This window comes from Gracilinanus agilis, chromosome 6 (assembly GCF_016433145.1).
Source record: "Gracilinanus agilis isolate LMUSP501 chromosome 6, AgileGrace, whole genome shotgun sequence".
NCBI classification, from domain to species: domain Eukaryota; kingdom Metazoa; phylum Chordata; class Mammalia; order Didelphimorphia; family Didelphidae; genus Gracilinanus; species Gracilinanus agilis.
Genome location: NC_058135.1, coordinates 26,268,575 through 26,292,580, shown reverse-complemented (window position 1 = coordinate 26,292,580; position 24,006 = coordinate 26,268,575).

The following is a 24,006-nucleotide window of genomic DNA, read 5'->3' as shown; positions in this document are numbered from 1 at the left end:
TTTGTTATTCCTTTTAGCACAATAGTATTCCATCAACAGCATATACCACAATTTGTTCAGCCATTCCCCAATAGAAGGGCATACCCTCATTTTCCAGTTTTTTGCCACCACAAAAATCGCAGCTATAAATATTCTCATACAAGTCTGTTTATCTATGATCTCTTTGGGGTACAGACCCAACAATGGTATGGCTGGATCAAAGGGCAGGCAATCTTTTATAGCCCTTTGAGCATAGTTTCAAATTGCTATACAGAATGGTTGGATCAGTTCACAACTCCACCAGGAATCAATTAATGTCCCAATTTTGCCACATCCCCTCCAACATTTATTACTCTCTCCTACTATCATTTTAGCCAATCTGCTAGGTGTGAGGTGATATCTCAGTGTTGTTTTGATTTGCATTTCTTTAATTATTAGATATTTAGAGCACTTTCTCATGTGCTTATTGATAGTTTTGATTTCTTTATCTGAAAATTGCCTATTCATGTCCCTTGCCCATTCATCAATTGGGGAATGGCTTGATTTTTTATACAATTGATTTAACTCCTTGTATATTTGAGTAATTAGACCCCTCAAAGAGTTTTTAGTTATAAAGATTTTTTCCCAATTTGTTGTTTCCTTTCTGATTTTGGTTGCATTGTTTTTGTTTGTACAAAAGCTTTTTAATTTAGTATAATCAATCATCCCACTCACATTCAGAGATATAATTATGAATTGTGTATTCTCCAACATTTTGGTATCCTCTCTTAGTTCTACCCCTTCTTCTTAGGCTATTTCCTTTTAAACCAGTGATTTGTTTTAAACTAGTAACACTTGTCCCCTCCCTTGATTTACCACCCTTTCTATGCCCTCCCTTGTTATTCCCCTCTTTTTGTTTTTAAGGCCTAATGAATTCCTTCTCCCTTCTCCTCCCCTCCCTTTTTTGACCTCCCCACTCCTCTGCTTCCCTTGGTTTATCCCTTCTGACTTTCTCAGTAGTGTTAGATAGAGTTCTATATCTCAATGGATATAGCTACTCTTCCCTCTCAGGGTTAATTACACTGAGAGTAAGGTTTAAATATTACCTCTTAATTTTCTCTTCCTCTCCTTTTTATCATAGTATTCATCCCCTCCCCTTCCCATGCCCTCTTTGTGTTTAATAGAATATCCTATTTTTCTTATTCACTCAAATTTCTCTTGGTGTCCCCTTCTATTCTCTACTCCTCTTTCCCACCCCCCCCATGTCATCTTAGACCATTTAGTATTCTGTCCTCTCCCTATGAGTAATTCTTCTGATTGCTATAATAGTGAATATTATAATAGTAAATAGAGTTCACTACAGAGAATTACACATAACATTTCTCCATATAGGAATACAAATAATTAGATCTTTTTGAAGCCCTTAAAGAGGCAAATTTAAAAATAAGAGTTTTCTTTCTGTCCCCTCTGTTTCTTATTTACCTTTTCATGTTTCTCTTGGTTTGTGTGGTTGAATATTGAACTTTCCATTTAGTCCTGGTCTTTTCTGTGCAAATACTTGGAAATCTTCTATCTTGTTGAATGCCCAAACTTTCCCCTGGAAGTACACAGTCAGTTTTGATGGGTAGGTGATCCTTGGTTGTAGACAAAGTTCTCTTGTCTTTCTGAATATCATATTCCAAGCCTCGTGGTCTCTTAGTGTGGAGGTTGCCAGATCCTGTGTGATCCTGATTGGTGCTCCTTGATATCTGAATTGTCTCTTTCTGGCTTCTTGTAAGATTTTTTATTTTACTTGGAAGCTCTTGAATTTGGCTATTATATTCCTGGGGGTTATCTTTTCAGGGTTAAGTGTAGAGGTTGATCTATGGATCCTTTCAATGTCTATATTGCCCTCTGGTTGTAGAACTTCAGAGCAATTTTGCTGAATAATTTCCTTTAGAATGGAGTACAAAGTTCTATTTCTGCTTTTTCAGGAAGACCAATGATTCTCAAATTGTCTCTTCTAGACCTGTTTTCTTGATCTGTCAGTTTCTCAGTGAGATATTTCATGTTTCCTTCTATTTTTATCAGTCTTTTGACTTTGCTTTCTTTGTTCTTGTTTTCTTGAAAGATCATTGGCTTCTACTTGCCCAATTCATGTCTTTAGAGACTTGTTTTCTGCTATATTCTTTTGATTTTCCTTTTCGATTTGGTCTATCCTGTTTTCTAGGTGTTTGATTTTGGTCTCCAATTTGCTTATCAATTCTTTTGATTTGGGGGCATCTTTTTCTAATTGCCCAATTCTAGTCTTTAGAGTCTGGTTTTTGGCTATAATCTTTTGGTTTTCCTTTTGAATCTGGTCTGTTTGGTTCTTCAAGGCTTCTAGTTGGTCATTTCTGGTCTTCAATTTGCTTATCAATTCATTTGATTTTTGAGCCTCACTTTCTAATTGCAAAATTCTGCCTTTTAAACTCTTATTTTCTTGCCAGTTCTCTTCCATCTTTCTCATAATCTCAAATTTGAACTCTTCAAGAGCTTGTAACAAGTTTTCATTTTTTTGGGAAGGTTTGGATATGATTACTTGTTTGTTTTCCTCTGCTGTTTGCTTTGTTGCTTGGATTTTTTCCATGTAAACGTTGTCGAGTGTTAAAGATTTCTTCTTGATCTTTCTCTTCTGGTGTTCTTGTCTCTGGCTTGCCATTGTGAGCCCATGGCCCTCTCAGGTTTATCCTCATGCCCAGCGTCTGTCTGTACTCTTTGGGCTCCTGAGGTCTCAGATCTAGTTGTTCTCTGGGTCAAGCCTCCTGGTGGTCCCCTTGCTTGTTTCTCTGCCTGAAGCTCCTTTAACAGTCTCAGGGCACTGCTTCCACAGTCTTGCACCTCTCTGCACTGGATTCCCACTCAAGTCCGTTCCTATGCTCAGAATCTGCATCGGCAGCTGTGACTGCACCTGTGCTCAGGGTCTGTGTTCAAAGTCTGCACATTCTTTAGCCTCTTGGGGTCTTAAGTCTTTCTGCTTTCAGGAGCTGGCCCTGGTGACCCCAGGTAGCTGCTAATGACTTAATGGATGCCCCAAACTTGTCATAGCTCTTGTGAGCTGGCTTTGGCCCTGTAGGTGGTGGTGGTGGGGTGAGAGGGTTGCTCAGCTCACATTTTTGTGAAAGCTGTTTTACCCCCTTATAGCATGGAAATGCCCGGATCCCACATACCTTCAATGTTGCACCCTGTTGAGGGGTCCCTTCATTCGTCTGGATTTGTTTTCATGTCCCCTTGAGGAATCCTATAAGTTTCAGTTAGGAGAGGTTAAGCAGCTGCTTTTTACTCTGCTGCCATCTTAACCTGGAACTCTTGTGTCTCCTAGTCCTAAAGGAAAATATAAACCCAGCAGGAAGAGCTCAAGGTCTAAGGTTTTGAATGGATGTAGACCCAAAGAGCACTTTGAATTCTATAGTACCTATAGTCTATATTTACTTATATATCTTTCAAATTTAATCAAAAGGGCTGTGACAAACCATCTCCCACATGGGGAATAGTTAGATTCTCCATTCAAGGCAGAATAGATAGAAATTTTACAGTAAACTTCTCTGATAAAGGCATTATTTCACACATATGTAGGGAATTTTGTTCAGTTCATAAAATTAAGAATCGTTTCCCAATTGATGAATGGTCAAAGAATATGAACAAGCAGTTTTCAGAAGACATTGAAGCTAGTCATAGCCTTATGAAAAAATTGCTCTCAATCACTAATAAAAAGAAATGTACAAATAAAACAACTCTGAGCTAACACTGCGCATCTATCAGAAGTGAAAAGTATTGGAGAGATGAGGGAAAACAGGTTGACTAATAAAATATTGGTAAGTTGTAAAATGGTTCAACCATTCTGAAAAATAATTTATAAGTGTGCTCCAAATATAAAATTGTTGATATTCTTTAATCTAACAGTATCACTACTAGATCTGTACCCCCAAAGAGATCAAAGAAAAAAGGAAAGTATATATACAGAAATATTTATAGCAGCTCTTTTCACACTTGGCAAAGAATTGAAAATTGAGGGGATGCTGATCAGTGAAGAATGACTGAACATATTGTGACATACAATTATAATGGAGTTGTTAACTGGGTTTTTGGGGGCCTCAAGTTTACCTGTCCCTTGGGAACTTGCCTTTAGGGGAAGTCTCAAACTGACCTTGTTTTAGGCTGAATAATGGATCACCAAGCATCCATTAAGTATCATGAATAGGAGTGATAGAAATGTTCAAGTCCTCAACCACCCTTTTTGTCTTAGATGTTTCTTCCATTATATCCGAGGTCTCTCCCTGGTACAGGCTCTTTCCCAAACCTGCTTGTAACCAAGTGAGGGTATGTTTTCTGTCCTTAATTCCCCAAAAGGCATATAAGACCCCAAGCTCTAATGCTCTATGGAAAATCATCTTTGTTGGTGGATTTTTTCAGAAACACTGTGACCAGAGTGCCAGAGTTTTGGCTCAATGTCGTATTAAGTGTAGGCTCTATGTGGTGGCCAAACATTTTATTTATAATATTTACAAAGCAAGTTACTTTTCTTTTTTGCAGTATCATGCAAAATCCTCTTTTTCCCTTTTCTTTGCATATGCAAATGCTCATGTTTCTTGATTTTTGAGATTTAAAGAAGATTTAAGGGGATTAAAGGAAATCTAGGGAGCATTGTTGAACCATGACCACCTTCCTTTATCACAAGCTCTGCTTACTTTCCTCAAAGGTTCTCATCATTTCTGGCATATTAATCAATCCTTCCTTGTTGGTGAAAATAAGATTTAGTAAAGAATCTATGCTTTGTTTTCTCTACTTTTTGAAAGATGAATTCATCAGGAAAGCAAGTTAAGAAGTTATTAGTCACTTTGCTTTTGGCAGAGAGAGAGTTTCAACACATATTTGGCTATTTGAAATCCACAACAATATTATATTATGCTTCTATCCCAGGCTTATGATGTTCCCCCAACTCTTCCTCATCTATTTCCTTTTTCTGTCCAGATGACCTATAATGTTCTCTGATGAAATAACTTCTATTTTAGCCTCCATTAATCTTTACCTGAATGCCCTTCATCATGCTTCCACCTCTGGTTTCTGGACTTTCTCACATGTGTTTACCATTTTATGTGTCCCTTTACCTATTCTTTTTATCCCTATACCTTTTACCAATCCATTTTTTGCATAAAATCTACCTATAATATAATGCTTTATCCTAGCATGTCCTAGTAATACCTATGAAATAGAATTTGCCTCCCTGCATTATTTGGTTTTGTTTGTTGATTAAACTTGTAGTTACTGGATTCTTCCTTGGATTTGGCCTGCCATGAATTTTTGAGTATCTCAAAAATTGGAGTTCTTCTCTTATTATAACCATTCTTCTCTTATTATAACTATTGTTTCCTGGGAAAATATATCCATATTGGTCTTTGTCAGGCATTCTCTAATACTGGTCAAAAGCCTGTCATCACTGTATTTAAAGCCATGCATGGTACAGATATCCAAATCCCATTCTCTGACTCAACATTTTTAGGCAGCTGTTTATGTTAAAAATTGATTCATTTCTTCTGTTTTTCTTTCCTTCAATGGACAACAGCAAAAAAAAAAAAACATGACCTGTGCCCTTATTACCTCTAGTTTCTCTCCCAGGACTTTTTAATCTTTGACAATGCTTCTTGGGTTCCTTCTGTCATTATCATTTGTGTCCAAGTGAATTACTCGAAGCAGCAGGTAGTCATATGTTTGAATCAGTCCTTGGAGGCTCTCTGGTATGTCTTGGATACATGCCCAAGGATGACAGTGACTACTCTATTTTTGTTATTAGGTTGACAAATAGCTACCTTAGTACCTTTGAGCAGAGAAATCATCCACCACAACTATTCTTTGCTTCTTCCTCTAACCTTTACTGGATGAGCTCTCACTATCAAGATTCAAGTTTCTCTGGCTCTAGTACATATGCCATTTGTCAGAGCACAAGAAGCTACTCATTTCCCAGAGCATCTTCTCCTTCCTCTTCAGAATAGGACACAAATATATCTATTTTTTTTTGGCTGCATCTAAATCAGTCCTTTTTCTTCCTTTTCCTCCTCAGTATGGCACTCTTCCGTTCTAGCATCCTACAAATGTGAAATCTTACTTTTCCATCTCGGATCCCCCCTTTTTTTTGTCTGCTGAATCTTTGTTTATATATTTAACTGCCATGTCCAATGTTATATTCACAGGAAAGTCTCATATTTTCTCAACATGCAGGTCATTTCCACTCTTAAAAACATTGGTTCTAATAGAAGTTTCTCTTATAAATACTATATAACACTTCAATCAATTTCATTGCAATTATTACTCATGCTTGCTTCCAAAAATTCTCCCCAACAAAACTCACATTTTTTTACCTTATAAAACTAGAGTTTACCTTTTTGTTCTCTTTTTTGAATTTAAAAATTTTTCTCTTTTTAGCCACTTTAATTTCCGTTAAAATATTATATTGACTCTAATATCCTGAAGCTTACTTCTGGAATATAGTAAGAAATGTGTGTGTATAAAATAGTATACATAATTATATATATATATATATATCTATATATTCATATATATATTGGTTCAATATAAATATTAATATGAAACAATAATTTAAAAATAAGGGATCAGGGATAAAGGGAATGATGAGTGATACTAAAAGTTATATTTAAGATATATATAAAACCAAATTGTTCCTTATTGCCACTAGAATAGAGTACAAACTCCTCAGAACATTATTTAAAGACTCNTCTCCATCCTCCTTACCTCCCTCCCTCCCTCTCTGTCCTTCCTTCTTTTTTCCTTCCTTCCTTCCTTCCCTTCCTTTCTCTTCCCCTCTTTATTCTTTCATTTTCCATAGATATACTGGTGTTTCCTTCTCTGGGGGGGCTCAACACATTGGTAGAAGTTACAGCATGGACATCTAATCACTATATTCCACACTACAGGACTCTCAGGACTCTCAAGCTTAGGGATCTATCAATCTCAACCTTCCTGTTTTCAGGAATTTCAGGTCTGCACTACCTTGCCAGCTACATTATATACCTTTCTAGTATTTTTCTGGGAGGCACACCCTCCTCATCTTCCCTTTGATTGTGTGGCTGACTAAAAACTCATCTCAGCTCACCTTCTATAGACAGCTTTTGCCTATTCATTCCAGTTACTCACTAGAGTCGTTTCCCCTCTGGATCCTACCTTTTATTATTTTGTGTAAACACCATTTATAAGCTCCTTAAGGGACAAGAATTTTTATTTTTTTGTTTTTGTTGTACCCTTAGCTCCTTACACAGTAACTTTTTCTCAGTGAGTCCTTAATAAACATTTTGATGTTCAATCAAATTTAATTGAACCATAATCCAAACCTGCACTCTGAACCTGGGACATCTCAAGGAGTATGTATTATGGTTTTACAGGACACAAGGAGGTCCATGTTGAACTACTAATCAACATAAGGGAGTTAAATAATAATTAAAACATAAGGCAGCAGGGATAAAGGGAATGATGAGGTTATACTAAAAGTTATCTTTAAGAATAAGATTGATGCTGAAACTTCTCTTGTCCTCAACTCATTTCTGATGATGATTTCATGGATAGGTTTGGAGCTAAATAAACCCTCAGGTTAAAAGTTCCACACAAATTTATTTCACAATTTCTAATGACTCATCTTTCAAATTCTATTTCTCTCTTCATCTTTACCACCTTGAGGAAATAGTCTTTTCCAGAATCTAGCTTCATAAACAACATAAACAACAAAATAATAACACAAAATTCTCACCAGGGATAAATTATTTTTCCATATTATTTCTTTCCTGCTTTTTTATCTTTTATAATATTGGAATATCAGATTTTAAAATATATTTATTCATATACTCCTCTCTAGAGACTATTAATTAGGATGATGGGAACAGAAACCAGGTCCCATTAGGTTTCTTTTTTTTCACTTTTAGTTTTCCTTCCCTGGACCACTTGCTAAAAGCTACAAATATCCAATTATCCATGTCCTTCCCTTCTTATCTAACTTGTTTTAGAAGAATTTGGAGAACTTATACCTAGAAGGGACTTTAGGGAACACAAGCTCAATCACCATGTTTTTCAGTTGAGAAAGCTGAGACTCCGAGAATTTATATGAAGCTTGTCATAGCTAAGTTGGTACATATCAGAGCCATGATTTGAATGTAAGATTTCTGACTCCAAACAACATTTTTTCACACAACACCACACTATCTTTCTTCTTAGTATTCTGTTTCTCTTGCTTGGATAACAACATTCCTAGCCCAATATTTGAATTGTAAAAAAGCTTTCTCTTTGTCTTCTATTAGATACGAGCATGAAAAATATACAGACTATTAAGGGGCAACATTGTTGTTTTTACATAGACAATTTCTCTTCTTTAACTGGTCAGTGCCTGTGTTTATTGGCCACTTTGAATCATGAACCCTTTAGAAGAAAAGGTGCTTAATTTGTTTAAACTTGTTTTGTAGAGGCAGCTAGATGACTTGTTGGATTGAGAACTAGACCCAGAGATGAGTTCAAACCTGGCCTCAGATACTTCTTAGGTCTGTGACCCTGAGCAAGTCACTTAACCACCATTGCCTTGCCCTTATCACTTTTCTGCCTTGGAACCAGTACAAAGAATTGATTCTAAAAGGATAAAGTTTTTAAAAAAAGAGCATATAAATAAATAAACTCATTCTGTAGAGTGGACAGCACAGTATAGTTAACATGAGGATAAAAATATATTCAGTTGGAGGCAATACATTATAGAAGGATAGAATCATGTAGGGAGAAAATCGGCTCTTTTCGTGAAGGGTGAAATGATGCTACCATTTCATCTTGGTAGAATAATGGAATTTAGAAAGGGCAAAAAAGAGAGGTCAACGACTCCCAAATTAATAAATATATAGAAGATAAATATGTATATGTAAATTCATGTAATAGCTTACCAAAGTCACACTAACAAAATGTAATTTTCCACTTGCCTAGCTTTTCAATTTGGCCAAGTCCCTGTTTAAACTTCTCCCTTCTCTGCTGCTGCTGATCTGATTACACCAAGGTAACTACGGAAAGATTTGGAGGAAAAGAGATCAGAGCACTATGCAAGTTTGCTGCCAGTGTCAAAAGGAGCAATATCATCAGTGAGTTTCTGAGATATACTGGGTCCGTCACAATAGACTGATGTCCAAAATGGAATATTGTAAGATGTAATTCAGAGAGATGGACATAGACAGCCATCTCTGCGGACATCTAGGTTTTCAGGACTTGGCGAAAAAATTAAGAAAGACAGTTAGAAGTGCTCAGAAAGACTGAAATTCTAAGAAAGTGCTAAGGGTTATAGCCATATACTCGTAAATTCAAAGATTAAATATCTTTCTCTAGCTTATATTAATTTCATCCTGAATATTATATTACAGCAACATGCTCAGACAAGGTTTCTGAGCTTAGTTATTTGATTCAGCTAGTTTCTAACCCTGTTGCATTTATTTTTAGAATATAGCTACAAATGTCCGAAATAAGTGGAGTGGGGGCTGAGTTGGAATACACCTTTAGGGAGAATGCATACAATAATCTTTGAATAGACCCATTATATTCCAGCCCCCACTGGAATTTTTTTAAAGCATAAAAAAAGTTTAAGTATTTTTAAAGTATTTAAAATATTTTAAAAATTATTTTATTTTCCCAATTGCATGTAACATATACTGACAATTTGAAAACAGCCATGTCTAGTGGAACTAGGGTGATTTCTCATCCCTTTAAGATGGCCTTCTTCCTAGATCCATGAATGAGACCACCTGACTTCTAACAAGAGAAGCAAGTCTCTCTTTTCTCCCACTATTTAGTCTGTAAGTCCCCTAATCCAAAACTCTGCTGCTAATTTACTTAAAATTTGGTTTTATTTCATGTCTTTAGTCTCCCCAAAGTGGAAATACAAAGGTACATATTTAATTTGGTATGAATCAGGTATGGGGAAACTATTCAATTCCCACTTTTCATCTGCTTTGGAATTTCCAGAATTTATCTCTTCTTTCTTCCTTCCTCCTTACCTCTAAAAGGAAGATACTGTCTTTCTTTTACAGTATATTGTATTTTATACACAATGCATAGCCCAGTGCATGATACATGATGACTGACTGACAAAGAGACATATTGAGGAAGCCAGGGGTCTCAGTGGATAGAGTGCCAGAAAGTGGAATCAGGAAGAATTGAGTTCAAATCTAGTTTCTAGTTCAAATCTATCTTTGCTAACTCTGTGACTGGGCAAATCACTTTACATCTATCTGACTCAGTTTCCTCAGTTGCAAAATGGCAATGAAAAATAGCACCTACTTTACATATTTATTAGACTAAAATGAGAAAATATTTATAATGAGCTTTGTTAGACCTTAAGGTGCTATATAAACATGCCTTAATTATTATTACTATTCTAGCTATTATAATTATTCAGTGTACTTTGACAGAAAGACAAAAAAAAGGAAAAACAATATTAATTACTATTACGCTTTGTCAGGAAGTAGATACTTAAAAACATCTTTCCATGAAGAAGTTCATACTAAGTACTTTAGGACTTTTATATTTCACATTGTTTCTGTACCATTTCCCTCAAAACCCAAGCCTTTCTGGCAAATCTGGAAAAGAGTTTAATTTGTTCTCCTGTCATTAACATCTGATAAAATTCAGAAAATTTCCCTATTGCTTATTGATTTCACCCAATGAAGCCAGGACCTACAAACCTCTTATACTCACAAAATGACCTCCAGGTATGGTACATCCCCTGGGGATTGGTGCTCATTTGCCTTCTATAAGATTTTCCAGAAACAAACTGAAAAGAGATGGTTCCAAACTCAGGAAGAGGCTTACCTAGACAGGACATGTACTTCAGCTGTCATAGGCTCAGCAGATTGTCATAGTTGATGAGGTGAAGAAGGGCTAGGCCTTCCTTAGTCCTCCAAAGAACTTGGAGTTATATGATGCCACCGGAAAGGAGACATGTGGATAAAGTCAGTGTCTTCTTAAAATTCCACTGAATTACTATTTTTTCTCATTAATCAGTTGCCATATATCTGGCAATGATTTAATGTAGTGTCTTTCATCTCTATTTTAGTCATCTATGGGTGGGATCCAATGAACTTCTTTGCTTTGACTCTTTCCAAAATGAGCACATTTCTCTTAGATTAGATCAACTTGCCTAACCCTCAAGTAAAGATTCCTTTAGATTCATTTCACATGTTTTCCCTGAAGTTATATTCCAATAAAACTCATGTGGCATAGGAATTTTTTTAATCTTAAAAGTTTATTTTAAGTTCCTAAAACTGCCTGCCACCCCCTGCCCCCATTTTCTCCTCAACTATAAAAGCTGTTCCATTCACATCTCTTTTATATAAGATATTTCCCTCATTCCTCCTCTTCCTTCCTCTTCTCTCAGTACACCCCTCTTTCTCAACCCTTAATTTTGTTTTTTTTTAAATCATTCCATCAACAGTCAATTCATTCCCTTGTCCTATGTGTTTGTTTATTCCTCCTAACTGTCCTAATAATGATGAAGTTCTGCATTCTGCCTGAGATTTTGGAACTTAAGTTCCCAATAAAACTAAGTGTCTACTGTAGAGAGAGTTGGCTTGGAGCTTGGGGAAATCATTACATTATTGTTCTGATGCTCTCAGAATACTGTCACATTGGGAGAATCAGTACACTTTGACCCTACTACATACAGGAAAGTTCACTGGAGCTTGATTTCAGAACCTATTTCCTCCCCTAAGATTATCTGACTGACAGTGAGAAGGCAAAGAGCATGTAGTAATTAGTCAATCTAGTGAGAATAATATATCAAAGAGCAAAAACCAAAAAGAGTATTATGGGTATATTCTATAAATTAAAATTTCAAGTAAGAATTTATCCTTTCAGTCTTATAAGTGACAGTATAATATAGAGTTCCCCCAAATCTTAGTGTAGTTTTTTAAGCCTTACTAGCTAAAAAGCTTCACTGACTTTTGAAATACTCATTATAGAAGAATTCTACTTGGAAAGTAGATAGAGATGAAACAGGGGATTTAGTTAATGACTTTTTAGGACAATATAAAATGTGGATAAGATTACAGTTTCTTTTGTCTGAGGTGGTAAGAGAGTAAAAATAGGACATCAGATGGGAGAAAGAATGAGTGGGATTTGGGTATGACCATAGATATGGGACAATTGGGTAGCATTAAGAAGATGACCCCTAAGAGATAAGAGATAATACAATAAATATTTAGGAAAAAATCACATTTGAGGACTTGAGGCCTTTGATAATAGCATATACAATATAAAGTGCTATATCCTACTCTGGTGGGAGAAGTGGTTAAGTACCTGAGAAAGTAATGCTTAGATAAGGGTCAAAGAGAGAGTAAATTGACAATATAAAGCACAAAATAAGATGGGAAAAGACAAAGCAAAGAATGAGCCTTCCCACTCCATGTTCTCACATCTCCTGCATAATATGAGAACACTTTATGCTCTGTCCCATGGTGTCCATCTAGAATTGAGTTTTGGTAATAAATTCTAGAGAATCTTCAAATGGGGTAAGGAATAAGAAAGGGAGTAGAAAGAAAACAAAATTTTTTGGAAAGGGCCACTGAAAATTCACTTCCCTGAAGTAGAATGAATGAGCTGGGTGGGAAGATAGCCTTTTCATTTCTGAAGTAGGCAGAGAAAAGGATAAACTGAGAACACAGCAATAAAAATAAATCTAAGGGCCTGATGATTCATTAGGGTAATGAGAAGGAAAGAAAATTGGGGTGAGGAGACTATGGTTAAATGAGTATGTGATACAAGAAAGAGCAGACACTATTGACTTTCTGGAGGAGTTAAATTTTATATGTACATATACATTATATATATATATATTTAAATATACTCATATATGCATTAATGTGTGTATATCCATATCTATCTATCTATCTATCTATCTATCTATCTATCTATCTATCTATCTATCTATCTATCTATCTATCTATCTATTTCTATACCTAATCCTTTTCTGAACCAATTCCAATGAGAGTGTGGGTCAAACACTGCCTGCCATCCCTGTCCTCATTTTCTCCACAACTGTACAAGCTCTTCCTTTTGCACCTCATTTATGTAAGATATTTCTCCCATTCATTCTCTTCCTTCCCCTTCTACCAGGACAATTCCTCTTTTTTAATGCTTAGTGTTATTTTTAAATCATTCTATCATAATCAACTGACTTCCATTCTCTCTGTCTATTTATACTCCTTCTAACTGTCCTAATAATGATAAAGTTCTTAGGAGTTACAAGTATCATTTTCCCATGTAGGAATGTAAACAGTTTAACATTATGTAATCCCTTGTGATTTGTCTTTCATGTTTACATTTTTATCCTTCTCTTGAGTTTCATATTTGAAAGTCAAATTTTCTATTCAGCTCTGGTCTTTTTATCAGGAATACTTGACAATCCTCTCTTCCATTAACTATATAATTTTTCCTTGAAGGATTATAATTAATTTTGCTATATAGGTTGTAATCCTAGCTCCTTTGCATTCAGGAATATCATATTTCAAACCCTCAGATACAATAATGTGGAAGCTGCTAATTATTGTGTGATCTTAACTCTAGTTTACTCAATATCTGAATTGTTTCATTCAGGGGCTTGTAATATTTTCCCCTTGACTTGGGGGTTCTGGAATTTGGCTGTAATATTACTGGGAGTTTTCATTTTGAGATCTCTTTCAGGAGGTAATCAATTAATTCCTTCCATTTTTATTTTACCCTCTGCTTCTAAGTTATATGGGGGGTTTCCTTGAAAATTTCTTGAAATATGTCTAGGTTCTTTTAAAAAATATGACTTTCACTTAGTCCAATAATTTTTAATTTTCTCCTCAAACCGTTTTTCAGGTAAGTTTTATTTTCCCAATGAGTTATATCACAGCATCTTCTTTTTTCCCCATTCTTTTGACTTTGTTTCTTGATGCTTCTTGGAATCATTAGCTTCCATTTACTGTATTCTAATTTTTAAAGAATTATCTTCTCAGTGAGTATTTTATATTTCTTTTTCTACTTGGCCAATTCTACTTTTTAATAAGTTATTTTCAATTTTTCTACCTCTTTTAACAGTTGGTCAATTATATTTTGCAAGGTATTATTTTCATTACAATTTTAATGTTTTTTATAAAGCTATTAGCTTTATTTTCATAATTTTCTTGCATTACTCTCATTTCTTTTCCCAATTTTTCTTCTACCTCTTTGATTTTGAAAATAATTTTTGAGCTCTTTCAAGGGTTCTTGCTGGGCTTATATCCAATTCACACCTTTTTTGTTGAAGCTTCTCTTGTAGCTATTTGAAAAGCTTATCTTCTGAGTTTATATTTTGACTTTCATTTCATCATAATAACATGTTATGGTTAGGTTCTTTTTCTTATTGTTTTTTTTTCAATTCATTTTTCCAGCCAATTTCTTGACTTTAGACTTAATATTTGTTATTTAAATATATTATTTTTTTAAGAAAAATTTTCCATTGTTACATGATTTATGTTTTTACTTTCCCCTTCATCCACCCTTATTCCACCCCCCCAATATCAAATGTTTAACATGTGTCATCAATCAAAAATTATTTCCATATTATTGATAGTTACATTGGTATGGTTGTTTCAAGTCTACATTCCCAATCATGTCCCCATGAACCTATGTTTTCAAGTGGTTGTTTTTCTTCTGTGTTTCCATTTCTGTAGTTCTTCCTCTGAATGTGGGTAGTGTTCTTTTCCATAAGTCCCTTCAGATTGTCCTGGGTGATTGCATTACTGCTAGTACAGAAGTCCATTACATTTGATTTTATCACAGTGTATATCTGCGTACAATGTTCTTCTGGCTCTGTTCCTTTCACTCTGCATCAATTCCTGAAGGTCTTTCCAGTTCACATGGAATTCCTCCAGTTTATTATTCCTTTGAGCACAATAGTATTCCTTCACCAGCATATACCACAATTTGTTCAGCCATTCCCCAATTGAAGGGTATACCCTCATTTTCCAGTTTTTTGCCACCACAAAAAGCACAGCTATAAATATTTTTGTACAAGACTTTTTATCTATTATCTCTTTGGGGTACAAACCCAGCAATGCTATGGCTTGCTCAAAGGGCTGGTAGTCTTTTAGAGCTCATGGGCATAGTTCCAAATTGCCAGCCAGAATGGTTGGATCAGTTCATAACTCCACCAGCAATGCATTAATGTCCTCAATTTGCCACATCCCCTCCAGCATTCATTACTCTCCCCTGCTATCATTTTCACCAATCTGCTACGTGTGAGGTGGTACCTCAGAATTTTTTGATTTACATTGCTCTAATTATTAGAGAATTAGAACACTTTCTCATGTGCTTATTGATATTTTTGATTTCTTTATCTGAAAACTGCCTATTCATGTCCCTTGCCCATTTATCAATTGGGGAATGGCTTGATTTTTTATACAATTGATTTAGTTCCTTGTATATCTGAGTAATTAGACCTCTGTCAGAGTTTTTTGTTATAAAGATTTTTTCCCAGGTTGTCTGATTTTGGTTGCATTGTTTTTGTTTGTACAAAACCTTTTTAATTTAATATAATCAAAATTATTTATTTTACATTTTGTAATTTTTTCTAACTCTTGCTTGGTTTTAAAATTTTCCCTTTCCCATAGATCTGACAAGTACACTATTCTGTGTTGACTTAATTTACTTATAATTTCCTTCTTTATATTCAGGACATTCACATATTCTGAATTTATCTTGGTGTAGGGTGTGAGATGTTGATCTAAACCTAATCTCTTCCATATCGTTTTCCTATTTTCGCAAAAGTTTTTGTGAAATAGTGGATTTTGTCCCCAAAGTTGGGCTCTTTGGATTTATCATACACTGTCTTGCTGATGTCACTTATCCCAAGTCTATTCCACTGATCCTCCCTTCTGTCTCTTAGCCAGTACCATATTGTTTTGATGACCACTGCTTTATAGTATATATATAGTATATATATATAGATATATATATATATAGATATATATATATATATAGATATAGATATAGATATAGTATATCTGGTACTGCTTAGTCACCTTCCTTCACTTTTTTTTTCATTATTTCCCTTGATATTCTTGATCTTTTGTTCTTCCAAATGAACTTTATTATAGTTTTTTTTCTAATTCAGTAAAAAAGTTTTTTGTTAGTTTGATAGGTATGGCACTAAATAAATTAATTAATTTGGGTTGACTGGTCATTTTTATTATGTTAGCTTTTCCTATCCATGAGCACTCAAAGTTTTTCCAATTGTTTGGATTGGATTTAGTTTTAATTGTTTGGAAATTTTTTTGTAGTTGTGTTCGTATAATTCCCTATTACATGGTCAATCTTTGTGAATGTACCATGTGCAGCTGAAAAGAATGTGTATTTCTTTTTGTCCCTATTTATTTTTCTCCACATATCTATTAAATCTCATTTTTCTAGGATTTCATTCACCTCTCTTATCCCTTTCTTATTTATTTTTTGGTTTGATTTATCTAGGGAATATTTAGATCACCCTTTAGTATGGTTTTATTATATATTTCTTTCTTCAGCTCAGCCAGTTTCCCCTTTAGGGATTTTGATGCTATACCATTTGGTGCATACATATTGAGCAGTGTTATTTCCTCATTGTCTATACTGCCTTTTATCAGGATGTAATTACCTTTCACGTCTCTTTTAATCAGATCTATTTTTACTTTGGCTTTGTCAGAAATTATGATCGGCACTCCTGCCTTTTGTTTCCCATTTGAAGCCCAAAAGATTTTCCTCTAGCCCTTGACCTTCTCTATGTCCACACACCTCATTTGTGTTTTTTGTAGTCAACATATGGTAGGATTTTGGTTTCTAATCCACTCTGCTATTTGCTTCCATTTTATGGGTGAGTTCTTCCCATTCACATTCAGAGTTATAATTATCAGTTGTGTATTTCCTAACATTTTGGTATCCTCTCCTAGTTCTACCCCTTCTTCTTACACTATTCCCTTTTAAACCAGTTATTTGTTTTAGACCAGGCCCTTTTGTCCCCTCCCTTGATTTACTTCACTTTCCACCCCCTCATTTATTATTATTCTCCTTTTATATTTTAAGGCCTAATGAATTCCCTTCCCACTATCCTCCCCTCCCTTTTTGACCTCCCCACTCTCCTGCTCCCCTTGGTTAATATCTTCTGACTTTCTCATTAGAGTTAGATAGAATTCTATATCCCAATGGATATAGCTACTTTTGCCTCTCAGGATTAATTCCGCTGAGAGTAAGGTTTAAATAGTACCTCTTAATGTTCTCTTCCTCTCCTTCTTATAATAGTATTCATCCCCTCCCTTTCCCATGCTCTCTTTGTGTATAATAGAATATCCTATTTTTCTTATTCATTCAAGTTTCTCTTTGTGTCATCTACTACTCACCCCACTCTTTTTTCCCCACCAAATCTCATCATAGACCATTTAGTGCTCCAACCCTCTCCCTGGAAGAATAATTCTTCTAATTACTATAATAGTGAATACAGTTTTTAAAAATTAAACATAACATTTCTCCATATAGGAATATAAACAATTTGAGCTTATTGAAGCCCTTAAAGAGGCTAATTTAAAAATAAGAGTTTTCTTTCTTTGCCCTCTGTTTCTTATTTACCTTTTCATGTTTCTCTTGGTTTTTGTGGTTGGATATCAAATTTTCTATTTAGTCCTGGTTTATTCTGTGCAAATGCTTGGAAATCTTCTATCTTGTTGAATGCCCATACTTTCCCTTGGAAGTATATAGTCAGTTTTGATGGGTGCGTGATCCTTGGTTGTAGACCCAGTTCTCTTGCCTTTCTCAATATCATATTCCAAGTCTTGCAGTCTCTTAGTGTGGAGGCTGCCAGATCCTGTGTGATCTTGATTGGTGCTCCTTGATATCTGAATTGTCTCTTTCTGGCTTCTTGTACTATTTTTTTCTTTTACTTTGCAGCTCTTGAATTTGGCTTTTATATTCCTGGGGGTTGTCTTTTCAGGGTTTAGTGTAGAGGATGATCTATGGATCCTTTCAATGTCTATATTGCCCTCTGGTTGTAGAACTTCAGGGCAGTTTGCTGAATAATTTCTTTTAGTATGGAGTCCAAATTTCTATTAATTCCTGGTTTTTCAAGAAGACCAATGATTCTCAAATTGTCTCTTCTAGACCTTTTTTCTTGATCTGTCAATTTCTCATTGAGATATTTCGTGATTCCTTCTATTTTATCAGTCTTTTGACTTTGCTTTATTAATTCTTATTGCCTTGCGACATCATTGGCTTTTAATTGCCCAATTCTAGCCTTTAGAGACTGGTTTTAGGATAAATTCTCTTGGTTTTCCTTTTCATCATGGTCTATCTGGTTCTTCAAGGCTTCCAGCTGGCCATTTCTGGTCTTCAATTTGCTTATCCATTCATTTGATTTCTGAGCCTCACTTTCCAATTGCAAAATTCTGCCTTTTAAACTGTTATTTTCTTGCCAGATGTCTTCCATCTTTCTCATGATCTAAGATTTGAACTCTTCAAATTCTTGTGACCCATTTTCATTTTTTTGGGAAGGTTTGGATTTCTTTAATTGTTTGTCCTCTGTTTTCTGGTTTTTTTCTGTGCAGAAGTTATCAAGTGTTAGAGTTTTTTATTTTGTTGTCTTCTTTTTTATTTCTTGGGCTTTGCTTGACATCATTGTGCTTTATCAGCCAGAAGTTTGAGTTAGGCAATCTGATTCTCTTTGTATGGAGTTAGGGAGCAGTTTTTGACTGAGGCTACTTTGTGAGTCTCCTAGTTTCTCTGGGGACCCTCCTGGGGTCTCTGGTCTAGCTGTTTTCAGGGTCAAGCCCCCATGTTCCACGCCAGCTGCCCAGAGTCCAGAACTTGGCTCATGTTTGGTCCTCTACCTGGGGTTTTCTTCTGAGTCAGAGTGCGCTGGGTGCTGCTGTTGCCTCTCAGCCCCACTCCAGAGTCCAAGGTCATAGTTTTCCAGCCTCCTGGGGTCTCTGGTCTAGCTCTTTTCAGGGTCAAGCCCTTGTGATCCTAGCTGGCTGCCCAGAGCCTGGAACTTGGCCCACGCTTGTTAGTCAACCTGAGATTTTCCCCTGAGTCTGAGCATGTTGGTCTCTGCTGCTGCCTCTCTCAGCCCCACTCCCATGTCCAAGTTCTTAGTTTTCCAGCCACCTGGGGTTTTAGGACTTGCTGTTCTTAGGGGCAAGCTCCTAGTGGTGCCAGTTAGCTACCAAGGAGCTAGATTTTGTGCCCCTGCTCTCTCTAACTTTAGAGCACAGTTTCTGCCTCTGGTTCTGTGGGTGGGTTGGGGGAGGGTTGATCCTCTCACATTTTGATAGGAGCTATTTTCCCCCCTTATAGCATGGAAGTGCCCAAATCCTAAGTACCTTCAATATTGCACCTTATTGCCAGGTCCCTTCTTTCATCTGGATTTTATTTTCTTGTCCTTTGGAGGTATGCTATATCTGTTGGTAAGAAGAGAAAGTCGCCCTGCCTCTACTCTGCCAGCGTCTCAACCTGGAAGTAGCTGGGAATTTTTAATTTTTTTCCCTTTCTAGTTTTTTTTTAATTTGCATGCCCAGTTCATTGAACTTTGCCCTCTCTAATTTGTTAATACATGCACACAAAGATATAAATTTTCCCCTGAGTACTGCCTTAGCTGCATCCCACAGAGTTTGGTAGGATGTCTCATCATTGTCATTCTCTTCAATGAAATTGTTGATTGTTTCTATGATTTCTTCTTTAACTAAGTGGTTTTGGAGAATCATATTATTTAATCTCCTATTAGTTTTTTTTTATTTGCCTGTCCATGTGCCCTTAGTGATTATTATTTTTATTGCATTATTATTTGAGAAGGTTACATTTATTATTTCTGCTCTTTTGTATTTGTTTGCGATGTTTCTATGTCCTATTTCATGGTCAATCTTTGTACCAAGTGCAGCTGAAAAGAAGTTTCATTCCTTTTTGTCCCTATTTACTTTTCTCCACATATCTATTAACTCTATTTTTTCTCAGATTTCATTCACCTCTCTTATCTCCTTCTTATTTATTTTTTGGTTTGATTTATCTAGCTCTGAAAGAGGAATATTTATATCTCACACTAGTATAGTTTTACTATCTTCTTGAGCTCTGCCATTTCCTCCTTTAGGAATTTGGATGCAATACCATTTGGTGCATGCATGTTGAGTACTGTTATTTTCTTATTTGTCTATACTACCTTTTATCAGGATGTAATTACCTTCCCTGCTCCTTTTAATCAGATCTATTTTTACTTTGGCTTTGTCAGAAACCATGATCAGCACTCCTGTCTTCTTTTTCTCATTTGGAGCCCAAAAGATTTTGCTCCAACCCTTGACCTTAAACCTGTGTATGTTCACCCTCCTCATATGTGTTTCTTGCAGACAACACAAGGTAAGATTTTGGTTTCTAATCCACTCTGCTATTTGCTTCTGTTTTATGGGTGAGTTCATCCCATTCACATTCAGAGTTATAATTATCAGTTGTGTATTCCCCAACATTTTGGTATCCTCTTAAATATTACCTCTTCATGCTCTCTTCTTCTCCTTCTTATAATATTACTCATCCCCTCTTCTTGTCACGTACTCTTTGTGTGGTATAGAATATCCTATTTTTCTTATTCACTTAAGTTTATTTTGGTGCCATCTACTATTCACCACCTCTTTCCCACCCAAACCTATATCATCTTAGACCATTTAGTGCTCCAATCTCTCCCTAGAAGAATAATTCTTCTAATTACTATAATAGTGAATACAGTTTTTTGAAAATTAAACATAACATTTCTCCATATAGGAATACAAAAATTTGATCTTATTGAAGTCCTTAAAGAGGCTAAATTTAAAAATAAGAGTTTTCTTTCTTTCCCCTTTGTTTCTTATTTACCTTTTCATGTTTCTCTTGGTTTTTGTGGTTGGATATCAAACTTTCCATTTAGTCCTGGTCTTTTCTGTGCAAATGCTTGGAAATCTTCTATCTTGTTGAATGCTCAAACTTTTCCCCTGGAAGTATACAGTCAGTTTTGATGGGTAGGTGATCCTTGGTTGTAGACCCATTCTCTTGCCTTTCTGAATATTATATTCCAAGCCTTGAGGTCTTTCAGTGTGGAGGCTGATTGGTGCTCCATGATATCTGAATTGCCTGTTTCTGGCTTCTTCTAAAATTTTTTCTTTTACTTGGCAGCTCTTGAATTTGGCTTTTATATTCCTGGGGGTTGTCTTTTCAGGGTTTAGTGTAGAGGGCAATTTATGGATCCTTTCAATGTTTATATTGCCCTCTGGTTGTAGAACTTCAGGGCAGTTATGTTGTATAATTTCTTGTAGTATGGAGTCCAAATTTCTATTAATTTCTGCTTTTTCAGGAATACCAATGATTCTTGAATCATCTCTTCTAGACCTTTTGTCTTGATCTGTCAATTTCTCATTGAGATATTTCATGATTCCTTCTATTTTATCAGGCTTTTGACTTTGTTTTATTTGTTCTTGCTGTCTTGAGAGATCATTGACCAGATGAGAGTCTTTAGAGACTTGTTTTCTGCTATAATGTTTTGATTTTCCTTTTGGATTTGGTCTATCCTGTTTTCCAGCTGTTTATTTTTGGTCTTCAATTTGCTTATCAATTCTTTTGATTTTGGGGCATCTTTCTCCAATTGTAAATTTCTGTCTTTTAAGCTGTTAATTTCCTTTAGAACTATTTCCCACTTCTTTCACCAGACCTCTTCTATCTTTCTCATGATCTCAGATTTATACTCTTCAAGAGCTTGTGACCAATTTTCAGTTTTTTGGGAATGTTTGGATGTTATAACTTGTTTTTTTCTCCTCTGCTGTTTACTCTGTTGTCTGGATTTTTTTCTGCGTAAAAGTTTTTGAGTGTTAAAGACTTCTCCTTGAGCTTTCTCTTTAGAGGTTCTTGTGCCTGGCCCTGCTATTATTATTATTATGATATTTTTCTTTCTCTGTCAGAAGTCTGGGTTAGGCAGATAGGCTCTTCCTATTGAGCTGTGGAGTAGTTTTCGCCTGAGTCACAGTGTCATGAGACTCTCTCAGCTTTAAACTTGCACCCAAGGTTGGTCTGTACTCTTTAGTCTCCTGAGGTCTCAAGTCTAGTTGTTCTCACGGTCAAGCTACCTGTTGGTCCCCTTCCTTGATCCTCAGTCTGAAGCTTCTTTATCAGTCTCAGGGCCCTGCTTCCACAGTCATGCACCCCTCTTCACTGTGTCCCCACCCAAGGTCTGTGCCTCTGCTCAAGGGTCTTGTCTGGGCCTGAGCGTGTGTTCAAAGTCCGTGTCTGAGCTCAAGGTCTGTGTTTAAAATCTGTGCTTTTTTATTCCTCTTGGGATCTTACATCTTGGTGCTCTCATGAGCAGGCCCTGGTGATCCCAGGTAGCTGCCAAGAACTTAATGATTGCCCCAAACTTGCTCTAACTCTTATGCATTGGCTTTGGCACTGTAGGTGGTGTGGGGGGGAGGGGATTGCTCAGTTAGCATTTTAGTGAGAGCTGTTTCACCCCCTTATAGCTTGGAAATGCCCTGATCCCACATACCTTCAATGCTGTGCCCTGTTGTGGGGCCCTTTGTTTGTCTGGATTTGTTTTTATGTCCTCTTGATGAGTCCTGTATGTGTGGGTTAGGAGAGGTTAAGCAAGCTGCTTCTACTCTGCTGTCATTTTAACCCAGAAGTCTTTTTGACTTAATGTTAAGTTGGGTTATGTCCCAGGGTGGAGAAGACATCGTCCTAAGCTACAGGCTTCTTGTTTGCTACTTTTAGAACTAGCTCTGGGGTCTATAGGTTGTTCTGTGCTTCTTAGGAGGTAAGATATAAGAAGTACAATCATTGCTTTATTGGCCTGTGCTCTGTACTTTACTCAAAACAGGATATTGTTCCCTTGCAGCCACTAGCACATGCCATACTTCTCTTGGCCCTGTATTGTGACTAGGTCTCTTGTTCTCCTGTTGTCACAGTTGCAATACTCCCTTTTTACCTTGGAACTGAGAACAGGGGTGGCTATTTGGGTCTGCATCTTGGCAATGTAACAGGGTTCTAAACTCTAAGTCTAAGTCTTCTTTAATCTCTGTTTTTTGGTCAGTTGTCTAAGTCTCTTACCCCAAAGGCTGAGAGCTCCTGACGCAGTCACTGCTATTACGATCCCCCACCAAGACCTGCTGATGGTATTACCAAAGTGTAGGCCGTGTTTTTTGGTGAAAAGGACCTTTCCTGGTAACCCTCCCAAGTAGTCTTTGTTTAGAAAATTGGTTCACCTGTAGCTATTTCTTCACTCTATTCTCCAGAATTCTATTTGAGGTATTATTTTAAAGTTATTTCTAGGGGAATTTGGGAGAATTTGGGTGAGTTTCTGTCTTTAGGAGTCTTCTTTTTTGGCTCTACCCATAGTATTATTTTTAATTCCCATTTTGAAAATTAAGAAAACTAAGGCAGACAGGAATTATGTGACTTATACAGAATGATACAGCTAGTAAGTATCCAAGGCAAGATTTGAACTTGGAACTTTTGGTCCACAATATGAAAGCTGTTGTATGCCTCTAGACTAGATGGACTATGACTTGCTTTCTTAAACCTTCTACTTTTTTATACCCAGGTCCCTTAGCCATTACCCACCCATGTGTATGTATATATGTATATGTATCATAACCTTCTGTGATTCTATTTATTGTACAAGCTCTTCCTTTTGTACCTCCTTTATGTAAAATATTTCTCTCATGAACATTGTTGTTTGTTGTTATGTATATACTCATACACATACTATATATAATATGCACATGTACATAAATAAGTATATAGAAATATATGTAAAGATACATTTTATACACCTATATATCCTTATGCCCACCCTCTCTACTCTCTTTCCCATTCTCTATTTATCTATCTCTTTGCCTTTCTGTCTGTCTGTCTATCCTTATGCCATTCTATGTACTCTCAAGTAAATTTGATTAGTTTAGTCTTCATTGACAGTGTAGTTCTTTCTTTTTGTCTTTTTTAAGTTACCATATACATATGTATGTAACCTTATAATATGTA